Here is an 18,232-nt window from a genome sequence, read left to right as displayed (position 1 = left end):
GAACGTAAAATTCACACAAGCTCAAAATCTAAGAGAAAATTTTTATAAAATGTTTTACAGATGGCATTTAGATCCTAAAAAGCTGGCAAGTATGTATCCGAACTATCAGCCTAAATGCTGGAGGTGTGGTGAAGAAGATGCAACATATTTTCATATATGGTGGACTTGTAAAAAGGTTAAGGCTTTTTGGATAAAAATTTGGTGGAATATGCAGAAGATTTTTAAGCAAAGGATAAAGTTTTGTCCGCTATTTTTTTTGTTGGGAATAATTACAGACGTTACGGTTGTGGACACTAAGCTGATGTTGAATTTAATTACGGCAGCAAGACTCTTAGTAGGTCAATACTGGAAGAAGGAGGAACTGCCGACTATAGAAGAATGGACTTTAAAGGTTTCTGACCTGGCAGAGATGGCAAAGATTTCGGCTTATTTGAAAGATCACTCGCAAGAACGTTATGTTATGGAGTGGAGAAAATGGATTGAGTATATCCAGAACAAATATGGGACTAAGAAGTTTCATGTAGCATTTGAATAAGTCTTCCTTTTTTTTCTCCTCTTTTTTTTCTTTTCTTTTTTTTATATATCTTATATTAATAGTGTTTGTAGTTATCCTATATGAGCTAGAGAGAGATGGATCTCAGAGTTTATGGTTGTTAGCATATGAATGTTTATGATTGGGTTTTTTTTGGTTTTTTATACCTTGTACTTAGCTCTGGGAAGTCGGGGGGAGGGGGGAGGGGTAGGGAGGGAGGGATAGGGGAGGGCTAGGGGGGATTGTTAAAGATAAAATGTATGATAAAACTTTTCAATAAAAAAAAAGAATCTTCTGGGAGATTCCAGAATTCCAAAATCCAGCTTTAAATGCCCTCAGCCTAGTGCTTTTTTATTTTTAAAATTTATTACAGTCAAAGTTTTATAAAGAAAAAACCAAACTGTTTAGAAATAAAAAGATGGATATAAAACACAAGGTAAAATAATGTACAGAATATTACAGATAGCAGCTTCCGGTAGCACTGCCGCGCCGAATGGTGGCATTTTGAAGCCGCTCGATCCTGGGAAGCGTCAAAGCGCTCGGAGGCAGCGAAAATCAGCTGTCCCGTGGCGCCGGAGTCTCTCCCTCAGGAGAAGAGGGAGAGGCGAGCTTGTTTGGGTAGAGGTAGAGCTCCCCTGTGATTCTCTCAAATAGTTTGGGGGATAACAGGGTGAGCCCCCTCGGAGCCCAGGCTCTCTCCGCTCTCAGGACGCTTTTGCTCCAAAAGGAGTGGAACCAGACGCGACAACTACACCTGCTGCTTAGATGGGACTGTGAGTATTTTTTTCCTTGAGAAGCAGGCAGAGCAAAGCAGGAAGATCTGAATTTTTAAGTTGGATTTTAACTTTAACTCGGACTCATTATCTTCTTCAAGTTCTAAGTTAGAAATGGACTAAAAATGGTGCTGGAATGTTTCTTTCTTGTGTGAAGTGACTGGTTGGAAAACTGTTATATTTTGCTACATAGCAAGAGATACAATCTGCAACTGATTCTACCCAGTACCGGATTTTGTGTATTTGAAAGCTTGTTCTTTTTTTTTTTATGGAAGGTCAAGGAACTTAGGGAGAACTTTTACTTTTTTCTCTCCTTTCCCTTTTTTTTTTTTTGAACTTTGATTCTGCTGGGTGAAAGAGGAAATCGAAACCTAAGAGATGGCTGCGAGACGTGGGGGAGGCCCTCCAATCTCTAAGAATGTTATTTCTTCTCCTTTACCACAAGCTACAGGGCAGACTTCGATGAAACCTACAGTACAACCACCTTCCCCCCCACCTCCTGCATTCACACTGGCAGACATTCAGCAAGTTGTGATGCAGTCAACACAAGTATTGCAGCAAGAAATAAAGGAAAAAAAGGAAGAATTTGTCAACCAAAACAAACAGATGAGGGAAGATATAGTGCTCGCACTTCAGGGTTTGGCTGCACATATAGAACGCCTGGATGTTTGTGTGGATTCAGTTATGGAGTATGTGGGAATTTGGAAAATAAAATCATCGATGCTGAACAAAAGATTGATAGTGTAGAGGTTAAGATTGACAGAACAGAGGACGAAGTTATTATATCACAATATAAAAACATGGAGTTTGCATTGCGTATCAGAGGCCTTAAAGAGAATCCTAAAGAAGATTTGGAATGGGAAGTAGCACAAGCAGTGGCTCCTATTTTGAAATGTGAACCTGAAGAACTACTTAAAGAAATGGATAAGACATTTAGGGTTAACTCCTGGATTGCTAGGCAAAAAAATTTACCTAGAGATGTAGTGATTTATTTTTCCAGGAGATCAACCAGAAATTCTATTATCCAGGCTTTTTATCAAGAAAGATTTCAAATTGCAGGCCAAGACATTATAATTTTAAAGGAGATACCTCCAAAAATACTTAGAAAAAGGAAAGATTTTGCTTTTTTGTCTGATGAGCTTAAGAAGCGACAAATCCAATTTAGATGGGAAATACCCAATGGCATTGTGGTAAATTACGCAGGGAACAGATACAGATTGGATACAATTTTAAAAGCAAAAGATTTTTACACTAAGGTCCTGAAAGCAGGCTCACCACCGTCTCCTCGAATCAAAAGAACAGAAGTAAGTCAAGAAGATAAACAATTGACTGAAGGGGCAATGTCATTCCCTCTTGAGGAGATACGGCAGGTGGTGGTCATGAAGCAGAGTTTGGCATTAAAGGAAGACCCAAAAGAACAGAGGATGACTAGGGCTGCATACAAGCATATGGAAAAAGAGCAAAAACAGAAGCCTGTATCTGGTCTAACTACGCAAGACGTGATTGTTTCAGAGCCTGTGGGAGAGGCACGTCTGAAGAGAGCAACAGCTGATCTTCAGGTTATGTTCCAAAGGCTCATGGTCACCAGAGATGGTGAAGTTCCTGACATGGAATGTTAATGGCTTAAATTCACCACAGAAAAGAAAGAAAGTATTTTTTTATCTGAAACAACATAAAAATGACATTGTTTGCTTACAAAAGACACATATTGCATTAAAAGACCAAAAGTATCTGACTAATTCCCGATTGGGAACACATTTTGCATCTTTTGCTCCGGACAAGAAGGCTGGAGTGGTCATTTATTTAAGAAAAGACTTTTTGGCTAGATTAATTGAATCGGATTAACAAGGGAGATATGTTAGTATTGAATTAACATTACAAGGAAAGAAAGTTCTTCTTATTGGATTATATGCTCCAAATCAACAACAGCAAAAATTCTTCAAATTTCTACATCAGAGACTAATCGAATTGGATTATAAATCTGTTATTATGATGGGGGACTGGAATGGAGTTTTGGTCCCATCTGAAAACAAGAAGGGACCCTCCAAAAACTTTTCTAATTCAAAATTGCCTAAAGCTTTTTTTATTTGAAGGAGGATCTGGAATTAAGAGATGTATGGTGGGAAAGGAATATGAGAGACAGAGATTTTACTTTTTTTCGGATAGACATAAATCTTTCTCTAGGATTGACTTTATTTTGATTACTACTGATCTTTTTTCTTGGGTTAAGAACGTTAAGATTTTCCCTAGGACAATGTCTGATCATAGTCCTGTTTGGTTGGAGTTTTTTTGCTGAAGATGGTAGTAGAAGATCCTGGAGGCTGAATGAGAACTTATTTAAAAATGAGTTGTTCTTGCAGAAATGTAGAGAACATATGAAAGAATTTTTTGTTACAAATATGCATAAAGGTACATCGATGGGAATGGTTTGGGATGCTAGTAAAGCTTATATGAGAGGGGTTTTGATTTATATGAATAATGCCTATAGACGTAAGCAAACGCAAAAACGTTTAGATCTTGAGAAAGGGATTAAATCTAAGGAGAAAAACCTTATTTTGAATCCATTGGATAATAACTTAAGGATTTCAATACACTTATTGAAAGAACAATTTAGCATGCTACTGGCTGATCAAGTAGCAACCAACTTGCGCTATGCTAAACATAATACTTTTTGTAACGCTAATAAGCCTGGTAGATGGTTGGCTTACCAATTAAGGAAGAAACAGAAATCATGTACTATAGACAAAATAGAATATAAAGGAAAAGAAGTTTACCAACAAAATTTGATTAAGAGGAGTTTTTTAGATTTTTATTCGAAATTATATTCTAAAGAAAACATACAAGTTTTAGATATAGACAAGTATTTACAGGAAGCTCATTTTCCGAGACTTTCAAAATAACAACAACTTGAGATGAATTGCCCAATAACATCAGAAGAAATTTCTTTAGCTATTAAACAGTTGAAATTGGGCAAGGCTCTGGGAACAGATGGATTAACAGCAATTTACTATAAAATGTTGCTGGTTGAAATGATTGAACCCTTAAAGATTTTGTTTAATGAAATTCAGACTGGAGGTGCAGTTCCTCCATCATGGAGGACAGCTTTTGTATCATTGATTCCAAAAGAGGATCAAGACCTTACTCAACCTAAAAATTATAGACCTATATCACTTTTGAATACAGATTAGTATTCAAGTTTTGAAACAAATGATTAGTATCAGTATCAAGTTTTGAAACAAATGATTCATAGTGATCAATCGGGATTTATATCTGGGAGGTATATGAAATATAATGTAAGACAAATTGTAAACTTGCTTGAATACTTGGATAAGAACAACCAAGTCCCCGCAGCATTGATATTTTTGGATGCAGAGAAAGCCTTTGACCAATTGAATTGGCAATTTTTATTGAGAGTTGTTGAGGAGATGAATTTTGGAGAAGGTTTTTTACATACTATTAAAGCTATATATCAACAACAAACTGCACAAATTATAATTAATGGGGGGCTAACAGAGACCTTTAAAATTGAAAAAGGTACAAGACAGGGATGCTCCCTATCACCATTATTGTTTGTTTTAACATTAGAAATTTTATTAATCAAAATTCGAGAGTCCTCTATGATAAAGGGAATTAAAATTAGGCCCGGGATATCTGCAGGACCGTCTGCTGCCAGGGACGACTTCCCATCGCCCAGTGCGCTCACACAGAGAGGGCCTCCTCATGGTGCCGTCGGCCACACAATGTCGGCTGGCGACCCCCAGGGGGAGGGCCTTCTCTGTGGGAGCGCCAGCCCTTTGGAATCAACTCCCCCTTGAGCTTCGGATGGCCCCGGACCTCCGGTCCTTTCGCCGCGACCTCAAGACGTTCCATCAGGCTGACCTGGATTGATGATGGGTTTTTAAAAGTTTTAATTTTAACTGTGTAATTAATATTTGGGGCTGTTATTTAATTTTCTCTTAACTTTTGTACTGCTGGTTTTTTATTGTTGTTAGCCGCCCTGAGTCCTCTGGGAGATAGGGCGGCATATAAGTCCCATAATAAATAAATAAATAAATAAATAAATAAATAAATAAATAAATAAATAAATAAATAAATAAATAAATAAAATTAAACAGAATGATTATAGATTGAGAGCTTTTGCTGATGACTTGGTTGTGACAGTATCTCAACCGTTACAGTCAGTTATAGATTTGATGGAAATTATAACTCAGTATGGTAAGGTTTCTGGGTTTAAGGTGAATAGTAATAAGACTAAGATACTATCTAAGAATTTATCTATGAGTGACATGTTATCTAAATTAACAGGTTTTGAAATAGTGAAGAAGGTTAAATATAGGTTAAAGCACATTATGAATTTGGTTAATTGTATATTATGGATAATTCTTATTTAGAATATGATTATTATAACTATAATCCTGTATTTAGCTCTGGGAAGTGGGGGGGAAGGGGGGTGGTTTGGGGTGGGGGGGATTTGGGGATATATTGTAAAATTTTGTTTCTGTAAAACACTTTAATAAAATAAAAAATAAAAAAATAAATATGAAAAAGAATATTACAGATAGCCCTTGACTTAGGATCTGTCACCTAGCAACCATTCAAAATTATGACTGACCTGAAAAAGGAGACATGCAATCTGAAGTTCCAATGGTCAGCCTTGCCCTGCAATCACATGACCGCAATTCAGGCATTTAGCAACACAACTGCATTTACTACTCTCTAAAATGTTCACCATCACTGCTCTAGAATTTTCCTTTGTAAAGCTAAGCTTTCAACACACACACACTCACACACACTTGTCTGACTCTCTTTCTGATTTGCCCATTTTACAGGTTTGTCCTTTACTTTTTCAAAGAAAATACTGTCATTGTATTTTGGGGCACAGCTCCAGTTTCCTTAATTCTGAATTGTTTCAGCTATCAGGCATTTCTCAAAAAATTCTCCAATAAGACTTCGGATTTTTATGCTACTAAAGTTTATTATAAAATAAAAATGCGAAAAAGAAACAAAAGTTAGAAAGCTAAAGGAAATAGGTGTGCAGAGAGAAAGATTGAAAAACTGACTTCAGATTTTTTTTCAGAACAATACACTACCAAAAAAAAAGAATTAGGACCTGAATCTTTCACTTTACATTTCTAAACACTTGAAGCCGTTTCTAGAACAAAATCATTCTAATCATCAAAACCAAAGACAGCGAGCAAACTCTATGTAACTTTAATATTTTAATTATCTTTTACTTGTTTTATAAGTTGTAAGCTGTTAAGTGGTGGGCTCTTGGGAGCAGGAATGATGACACGAGACTCAGTACAGAATAACTCATGCTTTTATTCTTGCTGGAACTGTACTGAAGGCTTGGGCCGCAACCAGCCACAATATATAGATTAGCCCCTAGGCTGCAGCCAATAGGGTTGAACCCACTCTTGCCGCCTAGGCCACAGGTCGGCAACCCGCGGCTCTGGAGCCGCATGCGGCTCTTTGAGCCGTCCCATGCGGCTCCCAGGCCCCAGGTATTTTGGGTCACTGGACCTACTTCTTAACATCTTAAATCCAAATGTTATGTGATTGATATTTTTATTAGGTCCAGTTTTCAAGTGTTTCCATAGCTATAAAATTCCTATTTTGTGAAACTTCTAGAGCAGACCTTAGGAGCAAGTTACCACTATTATTGCAGAGGGCTTATCCTTGTTTGGGATTGTGGTCTGAGTTGGTAATGGGATTTCTAGAGAGCTGCAAACCGAGTATTTTATAAGGGACTTTATATTTCACACAGATTGTGCAACCCTCTCATAAATGTTTCAGACTCTGCAGGGGGGAGCTCCTCCTCTCCCCCCACCCCCCCAAGAGATGGAATTGCAGCTTCTCTTGCTTGGTGGGCTTCGGGAGGGGGGCAGGAAGACCCTTGGCTCCTTCCCTCTCTCTTTCTCTCTCTTTCTCCTCCTCCTTCTCACCCTCTGCTCTTGGATCAGGCTGCGAGGCTGGCTGGATGGCTTTGGGTGGTCCTGGCAGCTACGTTGTACATAGACTGGAGAGGTGCACAGGCCGGCGTGTGGGTGGGAGGCCCGCGTGGTGTATATTTCTTCCCCTTTTTCCCAGCCCCCCCGCCCCCTCCTCGATCTGTAAAGAGGTTCCATAACCCCCGTGGGGATATTTGGGTGTTTTTCCCCCCTTCCTCTCTCTCTCTCTTTCTCTCTCTCCCCCATCTCCGCTTCTTGGTGTCTCCCCGTTCTTCTCCGTCTGTACCCCCCTCTCCCCCATCCTCAGAATCCTTCAGAGAACCCCTTCCCCATCCCCTCCTTTTCAGATTTTCAAAGGTGGATTTTGTGTTTTTTTCCCCCCTTTTTATCTCTTCGATTTTTCTGTTTTTCTTCTTCTTTTGCTTATAAATGAATAATAACAGTCACCAAATGGGAGGGGCATTTACTCGTTCCCAAGCAGCTGAGGGGAAAAGGTCTTGGAGCTGCTCACAGCCACCTGTGTGCAAGGCTGGCTTTTTAAAAAGGATTTTACTTTAAGAACCTGGGTAAGGAGGCGCAGGTGGGGCTGCCAGCCCCAAGGACTCAGGTAGGCAACCTTGGCTCTTTTATGACTTGTGGACTTCATGCTGAGGAGAAATGGAGAGGTTTCCATGCTGGCTCAGGAATTCTGGGAGTTTAAGCCCAGGACTCATAAAACAGTCAAGGCTGTCTACCCATCACAAGGGGAAACCAGATTCACTTAACAACCTGAATACTAATTTATCAACTGCAGTGATTCACTTAGCAGTGGTGGTAAGGTCGCAAAATGGAGCAAAACTCATTAAACAAATGTCTCACTTAACAACACAAATGCAACTCAACCAAATAAAATGGCTTAACAAAAAGGTATTCGTCTCTTAACAGTGATTGTTTGAAAACTGCTGGAATACTGCTGACTAAAGAAAAGGCCAGTTTATTCCTCAGGTGACTGTCCTACTTTCCAAGTAAGTGGCAGGGAGAGGGGGAGGGAGAGAGAGAGAAGGAGAATATGAATATATTTATTTATTTTATTTTATTTTAATCCCATTTATATCCCGCCCTTCTCCGAAGACTCAGGGCGGCTTACAATTTAAGCACAAACCAATGTGCTTAGCAATAGCCTTCATTCTATGTATATGCCTGCTTATTAGGGCTTTCGGCCCCCGCCAAGCGGCATTATTACAAAGTCAGCTTAATTGCCCCCAACAATCTGGGTCCTCATTTTACCTACCTCGGAAGGATGGAAGGCTGAGTCAACCTTGAGCCTGGTGGGACTCGAACCTGCACTAATTGCAGGCAGCTGGTGTTACTTAAGGAGGCATTAGCCCACTGCTCCACCAAGGCTCTTATATATGTGGTTGTCCTTACTAGACTTTTAGTAAAGAACTTTAATGAAATATTTTGATGTTTGTTTAATTAAGAGATGAGGTATGGCCCAATTATGCTGTATTTAAAGATGGTAGATTAGCTGCTAAAATTGTTTTTACTTGTTGGGATGAAGGAGAAAGGGTTTTTTTCCCTTTTCTCCTGTCCTTTTCTACACACACACATCCCTTTTTTTTCTTTTGTATTTTTCTATTTGTGGTTTTTATAGTTTGCACTGGCTTTTACTATTTTCATTTATAATCCTTAATATAAATATTTGAGAAACAGGACATAAAAATGTGACAAAGACAGAGAGAAAGAGACATAGAGAGACAGAGAATAACCTGCTATAATCCTGTTGGAATGAAAGGTTATGACAGCTCAGATTACATTGCAGGATCCTCTCTCAGTGTGGATCGTTGTGAGTCCTCTGGCTTTCAGAAGGTGGGGCCAAGAGAGTGACTGGACGAAAATAAGTGCACCTGATCAAGCGCAATTAAAGTTCTTAAACTTTTTTTGTGATATCCATAAAGATGGTGAAGCATTTTAATGTCCATGTTAAACTCATGAAGAACTGGCTGGCTGGGGAGGGGGGATCATGGCTCTCAAAAAATAAGCCTGCTGAGCTTCTTGCTCATGTTCACTTGCCTTCTGCACCTTGAGTGTGTGTGGGGGGGAGGACGAGCTTTGCTGCTGCGGTTTGCTTGGCCATGCCCGGGCTATGTCCTGCCGCTGCCTCCCAACCTCCACCTTTGCCACTTGGTAAAGCAGCGGTGGAGCGCTCTGTCCTGGGGGGAAGCAGCAGATGGACTAGTGGACAGATGGCAGATGGACTGGCGGGCGGATGCGCAGATGGACAGACAAGAGGACGATGGGCAGATGGACTGGCAGACAGGCAGATGGGCGGGTGGGCAGATGGGCGGACGGACAGAATGACAAGCAGACAGCATTTTGGGTTTGCTGCATGGGGAAAAGTTAAGTTTGTCTTTTTATATATTAAATATGAGGAGGACTCAAATGGACAGTAAACCTTCGACCCAGCGACTTTTTTTGGAAGTTTTTTGGAGCTGTGATTGACAAACTGCCAGCCAAACTCTTTGGGAGTGGGGGCGCAGGATGGAGAGGAGGGCAGCTTGCCTTGGAGAAGGAGGGGGGAGCCAATTTTAAAGGTTGTCCAGCTAAAAGGGAGCAAAGAATCTGGGCTGGAGTGCTTTGGAAAGGCAAGCAGGCAGCGCATCTGCATGGGCTGGTTGGGCTTTCTGCAGGTTTTGCCTGCAATTAAGGCAGGGTGAGTTTTTTTGGCTCAGGGGAGGCTGGGGGGAGGGGGAGCTGCTTGTGGGGGGGGGACATGCCTGCTCACATAAGTGCAAATGTGTTTCTTCTGCATGGAAGCTGCTTTGCTGAAGGTTATATCTTCTTTCCTTCCTTTTCTTCCACGTTCTTCGCCTCTCTGCTTTGTTCCGCCTCTGGGGATGGAGGGGGAAATTTACTCTGCACCTTTTCCTCGTGTTTGTGTGTGTGTGTGTGTGTGTGTGTGTGTGTGTGTGTGTGTGTTTAAAGCCTCTGTTTGCCTGCCTGGCAAGGCGGGGGAAATTTGCTCGGCCTCCTCTCTGGTGTATGTCTCGCTTAGGTAAGCTCCACTTTAATAAATTCCTGTTCTGCGCATGTACGTGCACGTGCGCACATGTGTGCATGCGCACACGTATTTTGCGGCTCCCAGGGGTTTTTTTAGTGAGAGAACTGGTTCCAAGTGGCTCTTTCACTGATTCAGGTTGCCTACCCCTGGCCTAGGCTAACCAATTGCAGGACCGGAGACAGCTTGTCTGGGTTACTGGAGAGCCATTAGCCTCTCCAGCAACGCACATGGTGTAACACCACAAGCACAATACATAACACCCCTCCCCTCTTAGATCAGACTATGACACCCTTGAATAGTCTTAACAGCTGTCAAGACTTATTAATCAACTCCAACACTATAGTGATAATAATAAGAAAATAATAATAAAAAAATTAAATCATAAATTCACTGTGGCTACAATGACATTAACAATGTCTGAACAAGCTTACCAATACAGTAAGAGCTACAATGAAATTAAACAACGTCTCATGAACAGGCTTACATTGCAGTAAAGGCAGTTTCATAATGCACAAGTTTCTGTAGTTAGTGGTACAAGTTTCACAACACAATACATTCTTTATTTAACAATGTAATCCGTGAGATACACAGGAGGCTTGTGTGGCCTTGAGGAACATCTTGGAGTTCCCATCACTTTGTGGTCTACCAACTTACCCAGCAGGCTGAGTAAACCCATGTCCCTTTGTGCTCCAGTGTCAAGGGGAATCGAAACGCTCTGGCTGGCCTCACCAGGTTGGCCCACTCCAGAGTCAGTCTGTTCTGCAGAGTAGGCACAGCAGTTGCTGAGGTTTGGCTGGCTCACTTGGTCAGGAGTTCCATGTTGCACTTCCGTGCTTCCCGGTTCATCCTCAGATTCCACCTCTGCTGAGAAGGGAAAACCCTGGTGGTTCCACTGAGGGCTGTCTTGGCTGCAAGTTTGAGGACCTTGGGAGGCACTTATGCCACAGTCCTCAGTGACCGTTATGGAAACCTTTTCCTGAGTTGTTCGATGTGTCTTCTGATCAGTCGCCCTCCCTCCAAACCCACTTCATAAGATAGGGGTCCGGATGCCTTGGTTATTTGACCAGGAACCCATAAATTCCCGTGACCATAGTTCCTGGCCCAAACCCAATCACCCATGTGTAGCTCACTCGGGGGTTTTGATCTAGAGGCTTCTGATGCCACTCTATCTGGATGCAACCTGTCCAGTTTAGTAATTAAACATCTCCCCCAACGTAGTTCAGCAGGACTTTTACCTGTAGCGGTGCAGGGCGTAGAATGCTGGCAGACTAAAAAATCTGCCAATCTGTAATGCCAGTCACCTGTGACAATGTGCCTGATGCCTCCTTTGTTGTCCTCACCATGCATTCGGCTTGTCCATTAGAAGATGGATGAAATGGTGCAGACATTGCATGTCTGATGAAGTTAGCGCTAAGAAAAGCCTGAAATTCAGCAGCAGTGAATTGGGCCCCATTATCAGAAACCAAAACATCAGGCAACCCATGTGTTGCACTACTATCAGGAAAAGTTGCCCCTGAAAAGGCCCAGCGTAGTCTATGTGAATCCTAGACCAGGCAGTGTGTGTTTCCTCCCACCTGTGAACTGGGGCCTGAGGCATTTCAGGCCTAGTTTGCTGGTACAGTATGTATAACAACCATGGACTTGATCCTTGATAGCATTATCAAGGCCAGGCCACCAAAGGTAGCTCCTAGCTAAACCTTCATTCTGACAATGCCTGGGTGGCCTTCATCTAAGGAGTGTAAGACCCTGTCCCTTAGGGAAGTGGGAATTATGACTCTGGTCCCCCCATAAAATGCAGCCTTTATGTGCAGACAGCTCATGCCTCCTGACAAAATAACTTTGAAATTCAGAGCCTGGACTTTTTTCCAACCAGCCCATGTATACCCAAGACAACACTCTACTCAGAATTTTATCTGTGGCAGTTTCAGAAGCAATACAGTTCCACGCCTCCAGAGAAGATGGCCGCTTGTGGCTGAGCGTGGAGAACGAGGGAGCGAGTTAGGCGTTTGGGCCTGCATGGGGCTGTTGTTCTGTAGCCCGGGTGGTTGACAGGACCCTCCGAGGCTTCAGTGGAGCCCTGATGGACGCTGGAGGTGACGGCGGGGCGGCGCTGGAGTGGCGGTGAGGCGGCGGGGCGGCGAGGCTTTCAGACCTGGGATGGCCGAATGGGATGGCTCGGTCAGGCCGGCAGGTGGCATACAATGGCCGGCAGCAGCCGGCGGCACCCTACAGTGGCCTGTGAAGTGGCCGACGATGGGCCTGCTGTGGCGTGCGGCGTGCGGCGTGCGGCGTGCGGCGTGCGGCGTGCGGTGGCTCATTCGGGCTGGCAGAAGGCATACAACGGCTGGCAGCAGCCGGCGGCATCTTGCAGCGGCCTGAGAATTGGCCAGCGATGGGCCTACTGTGGCGCGTGGCGTGTGGCGGCCTGCGACAGGCCTGCAATGACCTAAAGAGGCGGTCCGGTCCTGTGGCGGCCTGCAGTGGAGCTGTGATGGCCTGGGGCAGCCTAGAGAGGCAGTCTGGGTGGCGAGGCTCCTGGACTTGTGGCTGCCAAGCTCATCTGCCCATCCGTTAGATCGGCGAGCTTCCCCCCTGACCAAGGTTCTTTGGATGGTGAAGGCTGCCATCCGATGGTTTGAGCACAGTTTGGATGTTTGGAGGGTGGGAACATCTGGGACCACTTGAAGCTGAAATTGAAGATGGAGGTGGAGCATGCCGGATGCCGCCCGAGATGGTGGTTATCTCCTTGGGGGCCATACTAGATATCTGAGGTGACCCTCCTCCATTTTCTGTATACGGAGACTTACTACAGCCCCTTGGTCGTGATTATATCTAGGACATGGAGATGGATGACTTATCTACATCTGTTCATCACCAGAGCTGCGAAGTCCACCACCAATAGACTGTTCTACCATCGTGCAGCCATCGGACTCTCTCTCCTTATGCGACCTACCCAGAGCTGGTTAGGGTTATTCCTTGAGATTGGAAGATCTTGGTCACTGTGAGAGGGTGACCATGTTTTCGGGAGCCACTGTTTCAGCTCTGTGGATTTAATATGCATTTTGTTCCAGTCAACTCGTTCCTTTGCTCTTATCTTTTTATCTTTTGATGGCTTACACCGTAAATGAGCTGCTTGCCCTGAGAGCTTCCCCCCTCACTCAGATGTGGCCATCCAACCTGTTGAAATTGGGCAAAGCTCCGGGAACAGATGGATCAACAGCAATTTATTATAAAAAGTTGTTGCCTGAAATGATTGAACCCTTAAAGATTTTGTTTAATGAAATTCAGACTGGAGGCGCAGTTCCTCCATCATGGAGGACAGCTTTGTATCGTTGATCCCAAAGGAGGATCAAGATCTTACTCAACCTAAAAATTATAGACCTATATCGCTCTTAAATACAAATTATAAGATTTTTCCTAAGTATTGGCTAATAGATTAATGCAAGTTTTGAAACAAATGATTCATAGTGATCAATCGGGATTTATATCTGGGAGGTATATGAAATATAATGTAAGACAAATTGTTAACTTGCTTGAATATTTGGATAAGAACAACAAAGTCTCCGCAGCATTGATATTTTTGGATGCAGAGAAAGCCTTTGACCAATTGAATTGGCAATTTTTATTAAGAGTTGTTGAGGAGATGAATTTTGGAGAAGGTTTTTTACATGTTATTAAAGCTATATATCAACAACAAACTGCACAAATTATAGTTAATGGGGGATTAACAGAGACTTTTAAAATTGAAAAAGGTACAAGACAGGGTTGCCCCCTATCACCATTATTGTTTGTTTTAACATTAGAGATTTTACTAATTAAAATTTGAGAGTCCTCTTTGATAAAGGGAATTAAAATAAAACAGAATGATTATAGATTGAGAGCTTTTGCTGATGACTTGGTTGTGACAGTATCCCAACCGTTACAGTCGGTTATAGACTTGATGGAAAATATAACTCAGTATGGTAAGGTTTCTGGGTTTAAGGTGAATAGTAATAAGACTAAGATATTATCCAAGAATTTATCTATGAGTGAAAGGGATATGTTATTTAAATTAACAGGTTTTGAAATAGTGAAGAAGGTTAAATATCTAGGAGTATATATTGCAGCCTCAAATGTAAAATTGTATAAGAATAATTATGAAACACTATGGTTGAAGGTACAAAGGGACTTAAATAATTGGAAAAAATTACAATTATCATTACTGGGAAGAATTGCAGTTGTTAAAATGAATGTTCTACCAAAGTTTCTCTTTCTGTTTCAGATGATACCTATATTGAAAAAGGATGCCAACCTTGATCAATGGCAGAAGGGTATTAACGAATTTAGCTGGGCGGGGAAAAAACCAAGAGTTAAATTCAAGATTTTACAAGATGCTAGGGAAAGAGGGGGACTTAAGGCGCCGAATTTGAAATTGTACTATGATGCAGTTGCCTTGACGTGGGTTAGCGATTGGCTTAATTTAACTAATAAGAGAATACTTCATCTTGAGGGTTGGGATTTGGTATATGGATGGCATGCATATTTGCTTTATGACAAGAAGGTGGATAGGGCTTTTAAATCTCACATTCTTAGAAGTGCCTTGTTGCGTGTCTGGAAAAAGTATTATTATAAGTTAAATTATAAAATACTGATTTGGGGAATTCCTGGACACGCGATAGAGGGCTTATCTATGGGAGTGAGTATGGATATGGTTTCTTATAAGGAACTACTTAGATTGAAGAGGGAATGATTGGCAACTTAAACCAGTAGAGGAGTTAAGACAAGAAAACATAAGTTACTCTTGGTTTCAATATACCCAATTGAAAGCTAGGTGGAAGTCAGATCAAAAGGTTGGCATCACAACTACAGATCAAAATTTAGTAAAGCAAATTAGAGATTCAAATTGTGCACATATAAAGAGGATATATAATGCTTTAATTGAATTGGATTCAGAAACGGAACTGGTTAAAGACTGCATGATAAAGTGGGCACAAAATATTCAGGAACCAATTTTGTTGGACACCTGGGAGATAATTTGGGTCAGAAATGTTAAATTTACCCAGGCTCAAAATTTAAGAGAAAATTTTTATAAAACGTTTTATAGATGGCATCTGGATCCCAAGAGGTTGTCCAACATGTATCCTAATTTACAGTCTAAATGTTGGAGGTGTGGTAGTTTAGAAGCTACCTATTTTCACATGTGGTGGACTTGTAGAAATATAAAAGCTTTTTGGATTAAAATTTGGTGGAACATTCAAAAGATTTTTAAGAGAAAGATAAAGTTCTCCCCGCAATTGTTTTTATTGGGCATTGTTGTAGATTGTGATGTTAAAGAAACTAACTTGATGTTGAATTTGATAACGGCAGCACGGTTATTGGTGGGACAATATTGGAAGAAGGATAGTTTGCCCACTGTAGAAGAATGGGTGTTTGACCCAATAACCCTAAATGTCTTATCCATTTGGAAAGGGCAGATCTTGGTTTTACCATTTGGGGGGAGTTTGACCCTGTGTCTTTGGATGATGTGGACAGGATTATGCATAGACTGAGCGCTACAACCTGTTTATTGGACCCATGTCCCTCCTGGCTATTTTCGGCTGCTGGGGAGGTGACAGGGGGCTGGCTCCAGGCAGTGGTCAATGCTTCATTGACAGAGGGTGTCTTCCCCTCCACCTTAAAAGAGGCGGTGGTGAGGCCCCTCCTCAAGAAGCCTGCTCTGGACCCGGCCTCATTAAATAACTATTGTCCTGTCTCCAAGCTTTGCTTTGTAGTGAAGGTTGTTGAGAGTGTTGTGGTGCATCAGCTTCCGCATTTCCTGGATGAAGCAGACTGTCTGAACCCGTACCAGTCCAGTTTCAGGCCTGGTTACAGCATGGAAACGGCATTGGTCGCACTGGTTGATGATCTCTGGTGGGCCCGGGACAGGGGTTACTCCTCTGTCCTGGTCCTACTTGACCTCTCAGCGGCGATTGATACCATCGACCATGGTATCCTGCTGTGACGGCTCAAGGAGTTGGGAGTGGGAGGCACTGTTTTATGGTGGTTCTCCTCCTACCTCTCGGGCCGTTCAGTTTGTAGTGGCAGGGGGGCAGAGATCTACCCCGAGGCAACTTTCTTGTGGGGTACCTCAGGGGTCGGTTCTCTCCCCCCTGCTGTTTAACATCTATATGCAGCCGCTGGTTGAGATCATCTGTGGCTTTGGGGTGAGGTATCTCCAATATGCAGATGATACCCAGTTGTTTATCTCTAACCCGAGCCAACCCAGTGATGCCCTTGACGTGATGTCCCGGTGTCTGGAGGCGGTGCGGGTCTGGATGGGAAGGAACAGGCTCAGGCTGAACGCCTCCAAGACCGAGTGGCTGTGGATACCAGCATCTCGCATTGTCCAACATTTTCCATCTCTTTTGATGGGGGGAGAGCTCTTGCCCCCCTCAGAAAGGGCTCACAACTTGGGTGTCCTCCTGGATTCACGGCTTAACTTGGAAGACCATCTAACTGCCGTGACCAGGGGGGCCTTTGCACAGGTTTGCCTGGTGCACCAGTTGCGTCCCTTTTTGGACCGAAATGCCCTATGCACAGTTACCCATGCCCTTGTCACTTCTTGCCTGTATTATTGCAATGTTCTCTACATGGGGCTGCCCTTGAAGTGCACCCGGACGCTTCAGCTGGTGCAAAATGCAGCCGCGCGGGTGCTTATGGGAGTATCTTGATACTCTCATGTTACACCTCTCCTGCGCGAGCTGCATTGGCTTCCGGTTGCCCTCCGGATGCGATTCAAGGTGCTGGCAATTACCTTTAAAGCCCTACATGGCTTATGCCCGGGGTACTTGCGAGACCACTTCCTGCCATTGTCTACCTCCCATCACCCAGTTCGCTCCCACAGAGTCGGCTTCCTCAGGGTTCCGTCGGCCAGGCAATGTCGGCTGGCTACCCCCACGGGGAGAGCCTTCTCTGTGGGCGCGCTGACCCTCTGGAATGAATTGCCTCCGGAGCCGCGGATGGCCCCTGACCTTCGATCCTTCCGCCATGACCTGAAGACATGGTTGTTCCAACAAGCGGGCCTGGACTGACCATGGTTTTTTAATTTGGTTTTTATTGTGTAAATTGTCCCGTATTTCTTATATTTATTGTTTAATTCTTTCTTAATTTTTGTATTTTATGTCTCTTAATTTTATTGTTGTGAGCAGCCCTGAGTTCTTAGGGAGAAGGGGGGGCATATAAATTTAATAAATCCTAAATCCTACAACTTTAATGAATATATGCACAACTTTAATATTAGTAAATGGCAGCAAGCTTCTGGCCTGAGAGAGGAGCCTGCTTGGTACTTCAATGAAAGATCTCCAGAAAATTCTAGGTTGAAGCTAAATTGGAAAGTTAAAACAACATCTCTGAGCGATGACAAGCCACTTTTGAATTGTTTCCAAAAATAACCCCCCATGGTGAATTCTGCATGAAATCACCAGGGATCAAGTTTGATTTGGAGGAGACTTGAGTAGGAACCCCAGTAGATCAAGCTGCTGACACTGTAGCAGGAGGACATGGAGGGTTTACAGGAGGAAAACATGGGGAAAAGAGCATTATGCTGTCACAGCACAGGCTGTGCCCATTTGGTATGTCTGCTGGGGCACAACGATACTTTGGGAATTTTTTGGCTAGTCTTTCATTCTGCGGAAACCTCTGTATCTTAAGTAAATAAACTCAAGGCTTCCCTTCACATTTAAAAATTTAAAATGCTGCCCAAACCCAGCCATTTCCCTGCTGAATTTCAACGCTAGGTTCGTCTAGTGATAAGAAGCACGAAGAGAGATTAGGGATAGTATGGTCCAGCGGCTTTTGGATGCTGTATATATACATATTGATATTGTATGCAGTTTGAAGAAATGACCTACGTGTTTGCCGTACAGAGAAAATTAGCAGCCATTTCCATGGATGGAATACTTAATCTGTGCTGCCCTCT

This window comes from Vipera ursinii (genome assembly GCF_947247035.1).
Source record: "Vipera ursinii genome assembly, chromosome: 2".
In the NCBI taxonomy this organism is placed as follows: Eukaryota; Metazoa; Chordata; class Lepidosauria; order Squamata; family Viperidae; genus Vipera; species Vipera ursinii.
The sequence above is the reverse complement of the archived record's forward strand: the minus strand, read 5'-3'. Positions refer to the sequence as shown.